The sequence below is a fragment of the Passer domesticus genome, chromosome 10, assembly GCF_036417665.1.
Source record: "Passer domesticus isolate bPasDom1 chromosome 10, bPasDom1.hap1, whole genome shotgun sequence".
Lineage (NCBI taxonomy): Eukaryota > Metazoa > Chordata > Aves > Passeriformes > Passeridae > Passer > Passer domesticus.
Window position 1 is genome coordinate 34,784,884 of NC_087483.1, and position 18,053 is coordinate 34,802,936.

Genomic DNA, 18,053 nt, shown 5'->3' on the forward strand with positions numbered 1-18,053 from the left:
CAAGGAAACTCAAGCTCATATATTGCCCAGAAATACTAATAAGGGTCAAGTATCATTACTATTTTAAGAGGTTGACAATGTAGTGAGTTATGGGGTATGATAGTGAAGCAGGGCTCTTCTCCTGCCTTCTAGCAGCCCTCTTGTCTCCCCTCTGTTATGTTTTGAACAAATCTTGGCTAAATTCAGACTCATTATTTTCCGTACTCTTTCATGGCTAACCTGGTTTAAAAATAACTGCTGACAATTTTTTTTTTGCTTGGTAGGGTCAATATGTTTAACCTCAGCCGAATCCCACAGTAAACTTTTTCTTCCTTTTCTCCCTTTCTTTAGGGAAGTGATTTAGAATAATAAAAAAATAACACCACAAAAACAGCATGGAAAAAACTGAAGTGCAATTTTAAAATCAGGTTAGGAGGGGCACTAAAATATTTCCCCAGTAAAAAGAAAGGTCTGACAAAACAGTAAATAGAAAAGTAAGATGTTGAAATTATTTTAAGACAGATGCCTTTTTAAACTGTGTTAAGAACACCTATCATGGAGCCTGATTCCAGCAGTTCCTCACACAGGAGGTATTTTATCTTCACAACATCTGGCACTGTCAAGGAGGTACAGTTGTAGACCTTACCAGATGCAGACACTCCATACATAAAAGTACACTAACAAATCATACCATTAATAGCAGCACAACACAAGTGTTTCTTATACACCCATGAAGAGAACTATTCCATGGTTATGGGAAAGCTTAAAGAAAAAAAAAAGCCACAAAAAACCCCAACAACCCTTAACAGAAATTTCTTGTAATTCTTAAAACATAAAAATAACTCAGAGAGCTTTATTTTCAGCTTTTTTTATAGATGACTGACAAGAAGGCTTTTTTCTTCAGGGTGAAAAACTCCTTGTCCCATAAATCTGTGTGGTTGACATATCTAGGTAAATTTGTATCCTTGCTCAAAGGGATCACTGGTTTTATTCTCTATGGATTTTTCACTCACTCTGTTGTGGAAAGTGAGTTGAGGCAGAGAAAAAATTGCTTGATATTTGAAGGAAGGTTTACATTATTTTATATCATCCACACTGCTCTGTTGTCACTTGGTTTCTTTTATGAACTGTTTAAAACATGATAGTATACTGCAAAAACCTTGCCCATTTTTGAATATGTAGTTTGTTCCACACCCTGAAGATCTTGAGCTCAATATTCCTCTCACGTCCTCGTCTGTTAGTTGGACATAACTATATTAATCCCCAAATAAAACATGAAGGCATTTGGAAGTTATATATTATATTTATATAAAACACATGCTATGTTTCCTACTTTAATATTATATGCATTTATTTATTTTTCAATCAAGGTGTCTCTGATAGTTTCTTAAATAAAATGAGCAGTACTCCATGGTTCAAGTAAGACGCCCTTGAAAGCAAATCTGAACATCAGTGGCATTAAGGTAATTGCCAAAACCCAAGAATTTAGTTTGCATATGCATCACTTGATCCTTCCCCTTTATACTTCACCATCAGTGATCAATAACCCATAGGACTCATCACTACAATGAACAGGACTTACAAGAGAGGCAGAACTTCTTTTTCTCATCTCTTTTTCCTCTGGCAAATAAAGTCCCCACCCTTTTATTAAATGGTTGAGTAAAATAAATAGGTCTCAGTGAAATAATCTTTTAAGATCAAAGCTCTGCTCCATGTTTTGTACAATATTATCATAACAAAATGCACAGAACAGCGGCGAGCTGCAGCCCCAGTGAATTATTTTAGTATATATGATACCACTCTTCTCAGAGCTGGAGCCATAACATGTTGTCAGGACCGTGTTTTCTATTTCTGCAACATGCTTTAAAATTTAATTTTCTCCAAAACGCGCTGTGCTTCTTGGAACTGAAGTGATTTTAAGAGCCTGTGCCGTGTTATGACAGCGGTGATGGTGGTGGAGCACGCTTGGCAGAGGGATTAGATATGGGTCAAATGTTTAACCATCTGGATTTGCCATGAGCTAAACCTTATTTTTGATACCTCTGTTTGGACTAAGTGGAAAGCGATTCCTCCTCCGTCCTTCCCAAACTTTTCCTTCCCCTCTGCGGGCTGGTGTGGCCGTGGAGCCGCACTTCTCCTACCACCCTGTGGCAATCGCATGCCATGACACACGTCAGCTCAGCCCGGGCTGCTGGCAGCGAGCTGCAGCCATCGACAGAGTTATTTGTCTTCTGGTGATTAATTCTAGGAACAATTAACTTCCTTTCCTTTTTTTTTCCTTTCTTTTTTCTTTTTTTTTTTTTGTTTTTTTTCCCCTAATGCAAATAATAAACGCGTAGGTGCAGAGTGATAAGATGAGAGCAAATCTGTAAAAGAGATTACTACTGCTAAACTCTTTTTGGATGTGTAACTTGAACTGTATTAAAATAACTTTTAAATGCTGGAAGGGGTAGACTCTGTTTCTGTGTCTGAGCTATTCGTGTATCGTAGAAGATCTTAAAGAAAATATCTGGGCAGTATTTTAGACACATCTATTTGCTTACTGAACATATCAGGAGATGATGAATGCAAGAAGTTGTCTTGATCAAAAAGAGAAAGGTTAATACAATTAAAATTTTCTCACTGCATGCACATTTCACAAATTCTCTGCATTTTATATGTAGCAGATGGTGTTCAAACAAATCAAGAAGCTGAAGCTAAAAAAACCACCCTGATGGAGAAACTCATATATTTCTTCAAACGATAAGATGAACTGCAGATGTTTGTTGAAGAGTACTGCTGACGCAGGCGACCTAAGAAGCAAAGGCTTAAAAAGAAGAGTCCAGTTGTGTTTAGCACTGGCCAACCACTCTAGCTGTCACTGCGTGATTTATGAAGCTTGCTTGCTAGATTTTATGTCGACAGAGAAATTGCGATTTAAAAAAAGCCTGAGCAGTTATCTATGCTAACAGGGAACGTGGCAAAACTCCGGCTGCAGCATAACTTACACTCCTCTTGCAAGTTTAGCTCTTCTGGGCAGACAAAGATATTTAAGCAGCATAACTCACTTCCATCAATCTTTCAGAGTTTTGACCAACGTGCTTTCATGCTTCTGCATTTTGCCCACATGGTTCTTGGTAGTGCTGCTAGAATACTGTGCTTATCTGACACCTGCAGTCAAATTAATCCCAAGTTAAGCCTGACAAAGTCACTAAAAGGAAAACAGTTGTCTGTTTAAGAACTTGGGAATCGGACACAAAACCAGCTGCGTGATACGTGCTTAAAAATCATTAGCAAGCACTTAAAAATTAATTTCAAGATTATGCTTGATAATGTTCACAAAACCTACAATTAACTCAGTGTTTCACTGGGACAAAGTCGCACCCTTATGTGTCAGTGTTTCCACACAGAAAATCACATGTTCTTAGGACTTGTTGCAACTTGGCTGTAAATATTTACTTTAGACAGCAGTTTAGTAGTACACAAGGCTACAGCCCAAAAGCAAATATTTCATACCAAGTCTCAAATATATGGATTTTCCCATTTGTAAATGATTCAGGCAGCCTTTCCCCTCCCTTAGAACTGCTAACTCAATCTATAAACATAAATACAGCATTTCAGAGGAGAAAGGATACAAATCACACATCAGTACAGTAGTCCTTAGGGAGTTTATTATGGGGTAATTGGACCAAACAAGGGCCAACTTCTGGCCTGATTTACAGTCTCAACAAATCTATTGACATCAGCAGAGGTCTAAGGCAAGGAAGAATTTGGCTTTGAGGGGTGGGAAAGACTTTTAAATTACTCCAGCTTAGCCTCCCTAGGCTAACTTCTGCTCAGAAGGGGCACCATTATAAATGTGATTTGCAAGCAACTCAACTTGCTGGCTGTGCATGGGTGTAACTCAGAGCAAGGCTTTGCCTCCCCAGCAATGCTTACTCATCAATTCTGAATTTGGCTTCTCCAAACAATTATAACCCTCCACAGATATTGCATAACATCACTGAGCATGTGTGGTTTTCTTATATAATTCCTGGTTGCAAAGCAGAGCTCTAGGCTGGAAGCCAAGTCACACAGGGTATGAGCAGCTTCAGAAATAACCACCATTCAGGTTTGTTTACTGCAAGGAGCTCTCAAAGGAAACCATCAAATTAAGGAAAACAAAGTAAGTAACCAATTTGTGTTGGTGCAGTTTTGTTATATCCTTCCTAGGATTGCTCATGTTCCTGTGGGGTTGGGGAGAGGGTGTGGGGACAGGTTTGTGTGGCTACTGGGGTGGAAGCAGCAGCAGAGATGAGGGGCACCACCATGCCCATGCAACAGTGAAAAGGCATTTTGTAAGGTTTGCACAGGAATTTTGGGCTGTCAATGAACATTCACTCAGCTACAGCTGGAAGTGGAAGTGACCCAGGGTAAGTGTTTCACAGGCCATGGCAAATTGCTTGGAGATTTCAATGCATGTGACCATGTAATTATATCATACCTATCTTCTAAATCACTGGCTTTGTGGTCCCAGCATGGTTACCACAGACTAAAGGGCAGCAGTGTCTTCATCTCAGGGTTGATATGAGGTAACAAGGGGCGTAAGGTCTCTATTTCAGATTAGCTTGTGGGTCAATGTCTCTGAACTGGCAGCTGGAATTTTTCTCATTCATTTTTGTGCCTCAGTTGGCAGCGATACTTATTCCAGTAGCTACTGTGCTTCTGTGATTTTCACTGAATTTACTGCGGAAACGAACACTGGCAGTTGAGTCTGAGTCAGATTGTGGTTCTGCCAGCCACAGGGTTTATGAATGTACCTCATGACTCAGTTTTCTGCAGTTCTTGAGCAGTGTGCAATCAGAAATAAAAGAGATGTTTACAGCGTAGTTATGGTTATTGTCAAACAAAGAAAACATTTGCAAACATGTCTTAAAATCTCAGGGAAGGTGCCTGGATCTACACTTTGGGTGGGCTGTGTCTGTCTGTCTGTAACCATGGTGCAAGAGGACAGGTTTGTACTTATCTTCTTTGGGTGCTCTGGGAAGTATTGGGTGCTGGACTGGCTGCAGAGAATGAAATCTGGTGTGCAATGGGACTCTCCTACCTGCTTTATGATAGATTTCACATCCAGTTACATGCCAAAATTAAATCAAAAAGATGCAGCACAGGACAGGATTGGAATTTCTGCCGTGTGCATTTAAAATGCTGCCTCCCTGGAGATTTTCCTTTAGCGTGTCCTCCTGGGAATACCTTTGTGCCTCATCCTCCACCTCCTCAAGGCAAAGGATTTCTTTTAGTTTTGTGTTTGCATAGGACTTCAGAAAAAGGGACACTGGTTCAGTTAGAAGAAGAGCCCTCAGTTTTCCCAGGGTGTGGGTGATGTTATTGCCAGGACACACAGCAGCACCAGAGAGGTATAGAACTCACCTCCAGGGAATGCAAAATATGCAAAAGTGACTTGGATACAGCTACAGCTTCCAGTACACTTTCCCCTTTCCTTCTTTCTTTGCTGGAGGATGCTATGCCAAGCTGTTTTCCTGCCTGAGCCAGTGTGAACACTTGTCTTCCACTTACTTCTGCGGGACGTGCACGAGGCAGAATCTGACTTTACAAGCTCTTACCATCCTTGGTAATGTCATTCCTTTGATAAGGCACAATATTATATACCTTTCTGCATTTCACATGTCATTAGATCTTTGATCATGAGAAGTCATAAATATAAATAAAGTATTATACTATCCCAGCAAGCTGCAAAAGCATCTGTTTAGTCCCTGAAAGTGCTTGCAGAACAAACAGTGCTGTGAAATCATTGTTGGCAATGCCTGTGTTATTCTTGCTCCTGATAAATGCACTATTGAAATAAACCAGCTCTCTCAGCATTAATGATCGTTTGATTAAAGAAAACTTTCTAGTTAACATTTTGTAACAATGTAATAAGTAACTTTCAATTAATTTTTTCTATATGTGGGGAAAATGTGTAATGAATAAATCAGTAAAGACCACATAATGGAAGCCTATTAGCAGGGTGAATATATTCTTGTAACTCAAATTTCTATACCACTTTAGTATTATCTTCTATCAGAAGAGAAGGTACAATTACCAATTTTATCTTATCTTAGACTTATTATTAAAGAGTAGTAAAGGAAACTTCATTCCAGAAGCTATAATGTGATTTTTGATTAATGGTGGGGTTTTTATGTGACAAGAATATTTCTCCTAGGCAAAGCAGGCACTTGTATCTTTGCCTGAACTGACTTGTTTCTGGCAGGCTTTTCACTGACAGAAAGTTTTGCTTCTCTATAGACACATGTATTTTTCTGTATGTATAGCAGATCTAGGTGTACAGGATCTAATGCAATCTGAACTTAATCTATGCTACATGAAAGGAATTAAGCCTTTACTTCACATTTTAATCCATCTAACAAGACCCACTAAGCAATAAACACCTTGTGCTTTATCTTATGAAATGTCAAAGCTGTAAAGTGACAGGTTACAAATATGAGCAAAATTCATCACTGGAAGTTTTGCAAGTAGGTCTCACACTTGTAGGTAGGTGCAATGGTTATGGTTACTGGAAGCTACATGTAAATAATGATGGCCAATGGGATGTCCAAGAAATTATTTGAAATACATGGAAAAAGGGATCCATTCAAGACTTGTGACTACTTTATTACTTTCACTAGACTTGTTTGTCCTGATTCTCCTTTGTTTCAAATACCATAAATGTTACTTTGATTTCCCTTTCAATATCTATTTTTTTCCCTTGCTCTTGCATCTTCTTTCATATAAATACACATAAATAAATTTATATACATGCTATGTCAATTGTCCTGGTTTCATCTGAGATAAAGTTAATTTTCTTCCTGGTAGCTAGTATATGGCTATGTTTTTGATTTAATATGAGAACAATGTTGATAGCACACTGATATTTCATTGCTGAGTAGTGTTTATACCAAGTTATTCTCTCCTCCATCCTGCTGTGTGGTGCTTAGTTGTTGGCTAGAGTTAAACCATATTAATATATAAATATACATTAATATATATATATTTATTCATGCATATGGGCAGGTATTTAGGTGATAACTACAGTCTGGTTTGTATCTGACAAGTCCACCAATAAACTGGCACTGACTGGCATATTCTTCTTTGCTTTTCTTCCAATTTTTTAATGTCTATTGCCAATATAAATTTCATATGTCATTGAAAATGCATAGCATCCTGATGCATGGTGCTGCTGTATTGAATAGAAGTTTTGCTTCAAATTCTATACAATTCAGTGGGCATTATTCCAGGGAAAATAAGTGTTTGTGTCAGATGAGGCATACATGCAATTCACGGAATCCTTTAAATTGTTGAAAATGGGTGTTTTTACTGACCCCTTCAAATACCAATGAGTTGCTTTGGAGTAGGACTTCTGAACAGTTTTAACAAACTGTTTCTTCCCCCTCCCTTGAAAATACAGAGTCAATCAGAGTCATGTTCACACTCTTCATTCAATAAATGCTGGAAGAGTCAAAAACATTAAGCCTGTGCAACCAAATGTCTGTTTCTGCCAAACTGTATGGAAGCAATATCTTTTCGGGTTGTACCCAAATTGGCTAAGTGAGCATGGCCAGCAGCGTTTCAACATCTGTGTTACTGCACATAAACCCTCTGGTGATTCACTGGCTGCTCCTGCCGCGTTCTCCACGGTATCTGTAAATATGCACAACATATGAAACACCTCTGTAAAGGCTCTTCCAGCTTGGAGGCCTTCTTCTGCCACAAAACCCCCCCTGCTCTTGATTCAGGTACAAATGGGCCACCGGTATATTTTCCAGGGCAACCACAGGACTGATGAGCTCCATTCAAGTTTGCAGCAGCACTGAGGACCCAGTGCAGATCTTATCCATCCCCTTCAAAACTAGAAGAAAAAAAAATGGGCCTTTCAATTAACCTCATATTAGTACAAGAAAGATGATGGCATAATTTTAAATGTGTATTATCTTGCATGAAATATAATGCCTGTGCAGAATGACTTCCAGTTTCCCCTGCTGCTAATCTCTGAACAAATACAAACAAAAAACAGTAGCAGGTCAGAGCTCCCATAATTTATTCATTTTCCCTTCAACTGAAATATTTTACAGTCTTCCATTTATTTGCAATTTTTTGTTCTAAAGCAGAAATCCCCTTGAGATCTGGCATCTTGTTTGCAAGAGCGTCTGCAGGGAAAACAAGGCTGATGGCAGAGAACAAAAAGGCTGAAATGAAATGGGATATGACATCTTCAGTTGTTGCATGGATGTCTGCAAACAGATTTAACGAGAGGCACTCGTTTTTACTGTAAAACCTCACAAATGGTTTTTCATCATGCAGTGCTTGCTCCTGTGTCCCTGCTGGTTTGGCCCCTGGTTTTCCCTGTGCTGCTTTCTGCCCTTTGGTTTGTGCCTCTGCCCCACCCCAGGCTGGTGGCTCTGCCCTGCTGGTGATCCCCTCAGTCACAGGCACAAATTACACAGAGGGCAGCCCTCTTCTCATCTCAGGGTTTCATGGGGGAAGGGGAGCAATGATTATGATCTTTTAATTAACACTGCATTTAACATAGCATGAAACAAAGGCGTTTGTTCTGGGGTTGGCAAAACAGACTCCGAGTCAAGCCTGAGATAATAGAACTTTTAAACTTGGAGTTTGGGAGGAAGGAACGTCCAGTGGGGTCATATTGTCCAAAGTCCCTGCACAGGGGATTGCAACACAAAGGAAAGGGTTTAGACACTGGTAACAAATGTTGCTGAGTTTCACTGCTCATCTGGCAGCTGAGGAACCAGACCCTCCCTTGCCACCCGCAATTTCACAGAAAATCTTTGCCAAAAGAATCATCTTCAAAAAAATGAGGACCCACAATCTATTGCATATATCCTTTCAATATCTTATGCTGCTCTTATCTTTATAAAGCTCAAATTTTCGACAAACTGTGGAATGGATATGAATCCTGAGGTTTCTTATGCTCTGTTTTGAGGCACTGTTAGTGTGAAGTGGCCAGTCTGGTAATGGTGGGCATGGTCCAGCCAGGTTATTCAAAGTCTTTTCACTGAAATAAAACTTGAAACTGTTCCTGTTATATTGAGCAAAATGCAGATTCTGGGGACATTCCTCACACAAGTGAGGGTGTTCATAGGAATAATTGCTTTGGAAATGATGCCTGTGCTTTTCTTTTCTTTCTTTCCACTCTTATCTCAACACAGCCCTCATTCCACCAGGACTTCTGCTGGGGCTTCCCATCCTGTTGGGTTCTGTGTTCACAGACAGATTTCACAAGTGCAAATATCTATGCAGGATTTGGAACTTTCATCACTACCTGGGCAAAAGCATTGTCCAGTTGAAAAAAAAAAAGAAAATAAAATGCCTTTAATGAGGTCAAAAATTAAAAGTTGAAGGGTTCTGCAGTTCCCTGGTTCAGACTGTACCTCTTCCCTGCATGCACAGGACCTCACAAGCCTGAAGGGTGGTAGAAAAACCCTACAACAGCCAAAAGTAATAACATGAGATTTCAGAATAAACTGCAAAGGCAGAACAAACCATAGGGCCTGTGAACTATTACACTGGGTGTGATCCTCCTCTAACTTACAACTGGTGTAAATCAGTTTACAATTGATGTAGGACTGATACAGACCTGATGTGGCATAGATTAAACCCCTATTGAAATCAATGGAGTTAGGCAGGTATAAAACTTGAGGAGTGGAGAACTAATCTGATTATCTCAGAGTTATGAAAACACCATTTATTTTCAGAATTGACATACTTTGTGGTTTCTGCTGCTCGGCTCTCCAAACATTCCCTTACACTGAAAGTGCACTTGAAAACTTTAAAGATTTATTGCACAGCCCTCAGTTTGGGTAGGTAATTAATTGTGATGACTATTTATTTTGGAGCTGCTTTTGTGTATTTTTGGAGGAAGAAGGAAGTTTGCTGCCAGGCAAGAAGGAATCTTTGTTTTGCTTCTTATAATTTGTGGCTATGTCAGTGGCTGACGCATGAAGTTATAGGAATAGCTGCAATTGCTTTTTTCCTTTGTGAAAATGAACCGAGCATTTCCTAGTCCTCAGTTTTTTGTTATTTTTTTTTTGCCTCCCAAGACTTTGGCATCTGTTGCTGTCAGATAATTTGTGGCACGGCCCACTTGACCCTTGGTTCATAGGTCGTCAGAATCTATATGAAGGGGGTTATTCTCTGCTATTGTTGAGCAAGGGATTTACATCCTAACTCCTATTAATGCTTGTAAATCTCTCATGCATCATTGACAAGAGGAGGCCTAAATTACAATCATATTTGCTTATGAATACTACCAGACCACTGACACAATCCAAACAGGCATGGAAATGGAATATTTGAGGAAGATGAAGTTTCAAGTGAGTCTAACAGGAATCTGAACCTGCAAGCCTTGCAGGAGTGCAGCTAGTTAGACACTTAGAAATACATTATTGATTGTTTTAAAAGAAGCAAAATGTTTAGGAGAGGTAGTGCAGCCTTGTGGCAACTGAGTCACACAGTGGAGGCACAGCTGCCTGAGCAGAGGGAGCTGCACCAAGTCCTGGACTTGCTGGAATCAGGCAGAGAGCTCTGAGAGGAACTCATCATCACAGGCAGTTAAGCTGTTGTTGATAAGAAAAAGGGCAATGTGAAATCAAATACACTTATAAACACTACAAGCAGGCATGCTGCAGTCCACTCTCTAAGATCTATTTTTTATTATAACCATCTCCATCTTGGTGTCAGGCATTTGAAGTAAGCCAGATATTTATTTTGAAAATCATAGGAAAAGCTGCTTTTTAAAAACAACTAATGCTTTTAAGAATGTCACTGGCAATCAATATTCCTTTGAGGAGAAATCCTTGAGTAAGATGTGCATTTCCTCAAACAAGAACAAATCCTGTGATGAATTCTGTGTGCCCTGTCTTTATTCAGTTATCATTAAATCCAAACTCATCTTGAGTCCTTAGAGTCTGTATTGAGGAAGGAGTTCAGCATTTGGCTAACAAATTGAATGTGAGTGATTTAATCACCTTAAATGCAGAAGAGTTCTTGGTAACCATAGAAAAAATTATCTCAACACAAAACGCTTCAAAATTCAATCTTAGTTTTGCTAATTCTGATAACAATATATACTTGTCTTCCAATTGTCAAAAGTAAAAATCAAAGACAGTGCAGTCAGTTAATCTGCAATTAAAAACACTGTATGCTTGCATATTCAATGATAAAATTAAGATATCTAATAACTGAACAAATCAGAAGAGAACTCCCAATTTTATCTCTGATTTTACCTTGTCAGGACTTTTTACTGTTTTTTTTCACCCTGTAGGAGCACACCTGCACAAAGTCTGCACTTACCTAGATACAATATTAAGGACATTTTCCTCAGGTTGCTAAACTGAGGGACTGATGGCCTGAAGGAGAAGTCCCCACAATGGGGGGACTGGGTGCAATGGGTCCCTCTGGCCCACAGGAGCTGGGGGTGCTGCACCAGCCCATTCTCTGTCACTGCATCCATTGCCACAAAAGGTTACAAGTTCAAAAACAGAACAAATTTGAATAAGTTCTTCTTCCTGCAAGCAGTAGTTTGTTATTTAAAAGAAATCCTTCACAATAGTTTTCTCATGTGCCTAAAAAATATTTTCCATTATTATTAAAGAAATGGAAATATTATATAAAAATTATTTATAATTATCAGTTTTTTATGAACAATTTTTTCCCTTTCTTAGGTATTCATGAATATTTGCTGAGAAAGTTTTTGTCAGCTTGGTGTCCTTTAACTCAGGACCTGTTTGTTTCAGTTCAGATGTTCATTGTCTGGATGTTTCAAAGGAAAAAACAAATGCATCTTTCCATGTGAGGAGCAAAGACTGTTCCCACACTGGTTATGTCATCTAATTCTTAATGAATGATGAGCATATGATAAATTCTATGTTACTTATAGGGTGAGAGATGTATGTGCATATGCTTAACATATCCTATATCATGGATACATTATTAAGCCAATATAATCACAAGGAACAAAAAAGGGATGTTAAAGAAACGCTTATAAATTAAGTGCTGTCAAAGATGTGTATGTGGGTTTAAGGCTGTCCATTTTACAGATATTATGTTTCATCATTTAAACTCCAGGTTAAATATCAGAACAAATCACTCTTTTGCAGGAAATAATAGAAAAACAAAGAAATGTAACTTAAGCACAATTCAATTAGATGCAAGGGAATTGAGCACCTCAATTCTTAATGAAATTAATGATCTTTTATAATCACAAATGGCCAGACCTTAATTTTACTTGCTATTTAAAAGATGACACCTAGAGTAAAGTCATGTCCCATAAACCATTAAGTGTCTCTGGGATTCAGGAAAGACTGTCCCTTCCTGGATTACTGAGAGTGTCTTGACACACCTTTAATACTTCTAATACCAAGACAGCTCAATTATGACTGCAAGATTTTGATTAAAAGGTAAGTGGAGCATCCCAAAGCCAAATGAGATCAAGCAAAGGGCACTCATTAGCTTCAGTGGAATATGGCATCTGCCTAAAAGTCTCATCAACAGCCATTGTCAAATGCAGCTACTTTGAATTTTTACAGACTTGGTTATAAATAAGTCCAAAATAACAGAGGAATGATTTTTAAATTATGTTAACCTTAGTTAAATATTAAAAAAGTTTTTTCTTATGTCTAAGCAAAACCTACCTCTCCCTGCAATCCCTTTACCTTCTGTTAACCTCTATAGAATATCTTATTTTACTCCTTTCCCCAGATATCTTTTATCAATTTTATGCCTATTGTCTCACTCATTTAAGGGCTTATCAGAAAGAACTTGACATAATGCATTTTAATAAACTGAATTTTCTTCAAAACAGAAATCTTTCCACCAACAGCTGAGTTAGGATTGACTTCCAAAAAATTACTCTCACAATAAAGAAAGATAAGCTTTCACTATCTGAGAAATATCTGAGAAATAATAGTGTGAGAAAGTTAATAAGTTGGGAAACTCATCCCAAATTTTAGTTACTGAAGTTGGAAGGGCAGGGATTCTTATGCAATATAGAATTGCACAAAAGGAAGAGGCCAAGTATCCTGGGATTTTGGTTTCACCCAAATAAGTACAGACTGACTCGTGGCATTGACTTCAAGCTTGTACAAATAGATGTAAAATGAAAAAAATGAATGAAGCAATATTAGAAATGTCAGTGTATCAGAGCCTGAACAATAGCAGCATTTCGGCAAAACTTCTACCCTATTTTGCAAACCCTGTAAGCTTTCTGAGCTGAGCAATAATGACTATTTCCTTCATATCCCCTCATTATAACTTTTTTTACAAATAGCTTTTGACAGTAGAGTCATTATCCCAAACTTCTAGAATACAAAAAAATTATATATATTGAGACACTTTTGTTCTTTCCATGCGACCCTCACATCACCAGATGTTAAATTACTGCATTTTTCCTCTAAAGGGCTGGGAAGATGTAGCCCATACTGACTTAATCTGAGCTTGATGAAGTGGTTTGTATTTGAGATAACAAGATTAGATTATCACAGTTTATTAGTTTAAAGTCTTTCTGACAGAGCCTTGTGTTACCTGATATTAAACCATGAATCATCTCTGTGTGCATTCCATGGGCCAAGTTCTCCCCTGGCACAAAATGACACAGCTCCACTGATGTCCTTCCTCAGAGCTGCCCTTGCCAACCCCAGCTGAGGACCTGGCCCTTATCACACAATATTTCATTGAAACATCAGCCTTTAGAGAGTTCACCAGCTCGATCTCCCTCGCCAGTCCTGGTTAGCCATGCCCCGGGGGTAGCCATGGTAATCTCCTTTCAATCTGTACTTCTGGAATGGAATTGTTTGCAAATAATTCTTTCAGCTGCACACCTTGCTTTTGGGAACTTTGCCAAGAGGCTTCTTGCTCTGTTTTGAAATAAAGACTCACATCTCTACTGAGATTTTGGCTCTATTCCCTGTTGCAGAATTTTCAGTAAGTTATTAGGTGCATCATTACCCCATTTCATTTCCTGGCTGTTCTGACTACTACCCTCCTACTTTTACATAGAAGCCACCAAGACCTTTTCCCCAGCCCTCTCCCTGAGTACCTGATCCAAATCCCACTGAACTCCATTCAAAGTTTCCCAGCAAACTTTCTCAGACTCCTAGGAGAAAATAAAGAAAGATATCTAAAGTTTTTGATCATTAAATCTCTTATGCCACAGGTTGAGATGCTGGAGTGGAGCACAGAGAAGCAACAGGAAGACGAGATTTTCATCACTGCAATGTCTTCTACAGGTTTTCCTGCTGTACCTGCAGGAAGAAAATCTCTTGGCAAGCAGCTGTTTATGGATTTCTTTTATTCTATTTGGACCATACTGCTTCCTGCTGAAAATGAGCAACTGACTTCACTGGAAACTTTCTACAATTTGTTCAGGTTTATAATTTTAAAGGAGAGAGAAGATTCTGAAGATGTGAAATAACTATTTGTGGGTCTCTAAGTTTACTCTGAGTCTCTGAAGTTATTCCATAATATACCAGTGGGGTATCATGCTAATTCATATTTCTGCATTCTCTGTGTTCAGTCTCATAGGGTGAAAAGATGCAGACAAGGTTCCCTGAATAATGCACAGGGATCATCCTTTGGATGCAAGCATCTGGCTAAAAAAAAGAGATTTTTTCTAGAGAAGATGCAGCAGAAGTATCTTCCATCCAAACATACACACTTCTGAAGGCTGATATAGTCTAATCTTCCTGAACACACAAAAAAATCAAATAGTAGGAGTTTTCTCCTTTGCCTTTGCCTCCAGCCCACATCTTGAACTCTGGTAAATAATCTCACTTTCTCTTTCTGGACTTCTGCCCCATGTCTGTATGTCCTCTGCTTCCCACCCCTCACTTCAGCAAACATTCCTCACTGGCCAGGCACTTGCCTGTGCTGTTTGGGTGATGACATGTTTCTTGGCTTTGATTTGGAGCCTGCTATAATTTCATAAGTGACTGTAAGTGCTTCTTCTCAGCTCTCTGGAACGAAGGGCAGCTGTTACACCTTGGGCCTCAATAACATTTTGTCCAGCCAAGACCAACTTCATCACCTCATTGAGCCAGCACTGCTCCTGAACACTCTGTTGGCTTCTCCTCTGGACTCAGCATCCTTCTGAGTCTGCTGTTTTCCTCTTCTCCCTTTGCTCTGTACTTCCTTCATCTCAAACAGACACAAATATACTCATGAACAATATTACTGAAATCCCCTTCAATGCTTGCTTTTCCTTCCTTAAAACCTGACTGTATTTGGGATGGAGGCTGCTGTTGTTTCAGCTCTTTGGTTCCATGCTATTGCTTGCATTAATCATTTCAAGTAGTGGATAATTTTAACTCCCAGAAACCTACCTGATTTTTTTTTCAATTTATTTGCTCATACAGACTAACAGCTTGGATGTTTGCTGGATTCTGAGCAACAGAACCTGCCCCATGTGACACCCAGTGTTTTTACAGAAGTTTTTCTCCTCACTGTTAACAGTTTTCAATAGAGAACCTCTTAAAACAAAAGTAGGCAAAATTGTAGCCATCATGCTGTAGAAATCATGCATGTTTGGTCCTGGAGCAGCAGATCAGGAGCAAAACCTGGCTGAGTTTTTACCTCTGACTTGAAGGGAACTATCAGAGGGCATATCAGAGAAGGCAAAGATGAATGGGAGAAGGATTCCTAGAACAGTAGAAGAATTCCTGCTTTACAAACTCTTTTTAGAGGAACAGCACTAGTTCTTCAAAGAAAGGAATGGCTCTGCTGCCAAGTGTTTCAGAATATTAATGATCCAGTTTTTGCCAAGGGCTTGGAAACAGAACAATGGAATAGTTTGGGTTGGAGAGACCTTTAAAGGTCATCTAGTCCAAACCCCCTGCTGTAAGCAGAGACATCTGTAATTCCAACAGGTTGTTCAGACTCCTGCCCAAACTCACCCATAATGTTTCCAGGGATGGGGTTTCTGCCACTACAGAGACTCAGCTCTGGTAAATCACTTGGGAATCCTCTCCCTGACCTCGGCTCCTATCTAGACCAGATCTCAACAGAGATTTTAATAGATTTCTTCAGAAAAGCATCAGAAACAGTTTCAATTCAGTGCTGGGAAATGAGACACTAGTACTAACAGATTTAATATTCATCTTGTCACATACAAGGTTGCCCTACTGATCTTTGAGCTGCTCACATAAAAAGCATCCTATCGAGTTTCTGCTGAAATCTCTTGAATGCTCAGCAGCACAACCATGCAGAGAAATATACAGAACAGGAAATTACTTTTCCCCAAAATTTTGATGCACTGTTTACAGATAAATGGCAAAATACAGTAAATATATGTTTATGAGCAGATTCGATTGTATACTTATAAAAATATTAATCTTAGAAACATTTTATTTGAAATTTCTGAATATTAAAACATAAATGAAATTTTATTATCTATCTGTACTCAACTTTGTTTGAAATGCTATTAAAGCTTCAAGCTGTTTAAACAATAATACTCTGGATGTCTAGAAAGCCTTCCAGGCTTCATGAGGGCTTTTTTCAGGCTCCTCATAGACATTTATTAAAGCCGAGAGAAACTCTGTGTTCTTGGTACTAATTACACCTATTTAATACTATTTTACATGCTACATCTGAGGTCAAACAGCAAACCAGTAACAAAACCAGTGTCAGAATTGGTATATCAGAACTCCTGAGAGCTGCCTGAGCTATTGGACATTGTCTTCCAGCAGACCATACTATCAGTCATAGAAAATAACTTTGATTGCTCAGAGAACCATCTGAGTACAGTTACTATTAACACGTATCAAAAAAAGGCTGTGTAAGCAGACTGAAGGAAAACCCCCCAAAGTTGCAAATGTGCTATTGACAGGCAATTTCATTAAATCTGGTTTCACTTTATTTGGGTTATATATTCCATTTCATAAAAACCTTATCGTAAAGATCTAAATCTGTGAAGAAAGACATTAAGCAATTCTTTATTATCTCTGCTGGTCCATTAAAATAAATCACTTCTATCCCTTCCCCTATTATTCCAGGGAGTGCAAGGGCTGATGTATTTTGGCATAATTGCTTTGGCATCCCAGGTTTATTCTGTCACTGCTGTTGTGCAAGTGCAATATTAAAGGAGTAATCATCTTTTTTATGTATGGCCCATCACCGTGGTATGGAAGCAATATACAGTCTGCAGATTTTGTAATAGGTAAACTTTTTAAAAATTTTATTGGCAATTTTTTTGATAAAGACACATGTCAGACTGCACCCAGTTTATTCACACACTGTAAGGTGTTCTCTGGCTTCCTAATTTATTAAAAATGGTCATTTGTTACACTGACAACTAAGGAAAACAGATTACTTAGAAGTTATGATGGGGTAATTCTGCTTCTTGGAGCCTCTGCAATGAATCACCATTTTCCCTCCCTCCCTTGACCTAATTTCAAAATCATATACCTGTGTAAAATATTGTGATGAGAATTGTGTCTAATTATCTTCTAAATTTTTCTTTTAATTGCTAGAAGGATACCCATTCTTGAATAAGGGAGGTATTAATGATGTAATAGTGTTAGAGAGTCCTTGAAATCTAGATTAATTATTAGTTGTGTGGACTTCTGAGAGTTTTTGATGTATTCATTTGCATTCACAAAGATGGCTTTTTAATTAAAGAGAGTTTTTGAACTTATACAAATGAGCCTTTTCAAATGTCCCTAGAAACGTGGAAAGTGTTAAAAGTGAGAAGAATTGAAATTTTCCTGAAACATTACCTCCTGCTGCAAACACTGAATGACCAAAAGCATTTGAAACTCCAGACCCCGTGTCAGCAGCTCCAGTGGATCTCAAAGACCAAGCAGAATTATAAAAGCCTGTGCTTGTTTCAAATACCACAGAAATGGTTCTGTACAAAAGAGCAATGCCAGAATATCTGATTTCCATTTCAGCCTCCACCACAGCATATGTTTCTACCTTTACCTGCATGCTTATTTTTTCCTCTTTAGAAATTAGATCCTCTTTCCCAAGGACTCCAATGTTAAATGTTTCCTCATTGTAACTCTTATGATCCCTTGTTGCCACCTCAGACTTCTGGTTTTTCTTTCTTT

The 18,053-nt window shown here is 38.6% G+C and overlaps 1 long non-coding RNA gene across 1 annotated transcript; it reads left to right on the forward strand.

Annotated features, from left to right (window-relative positions):
- The first annotated feature begins 3,903 nt into the window (after positions 1-3,903).
- On the forward strand, positions 3,904-17,638 carry LOC135309175 (uncharacterized). Its single transcript, XR_010369472.1, has 2 exons — positions 3,904-4,123; positions 14,165-17,638. It is a non-coding gene; the product is annotated as an uncharacterized LOC135309175 (long non-coding RNA).
- The last annotated feature ends 415 nt before the right edge of the window (positions 17,639-18,053 follow it).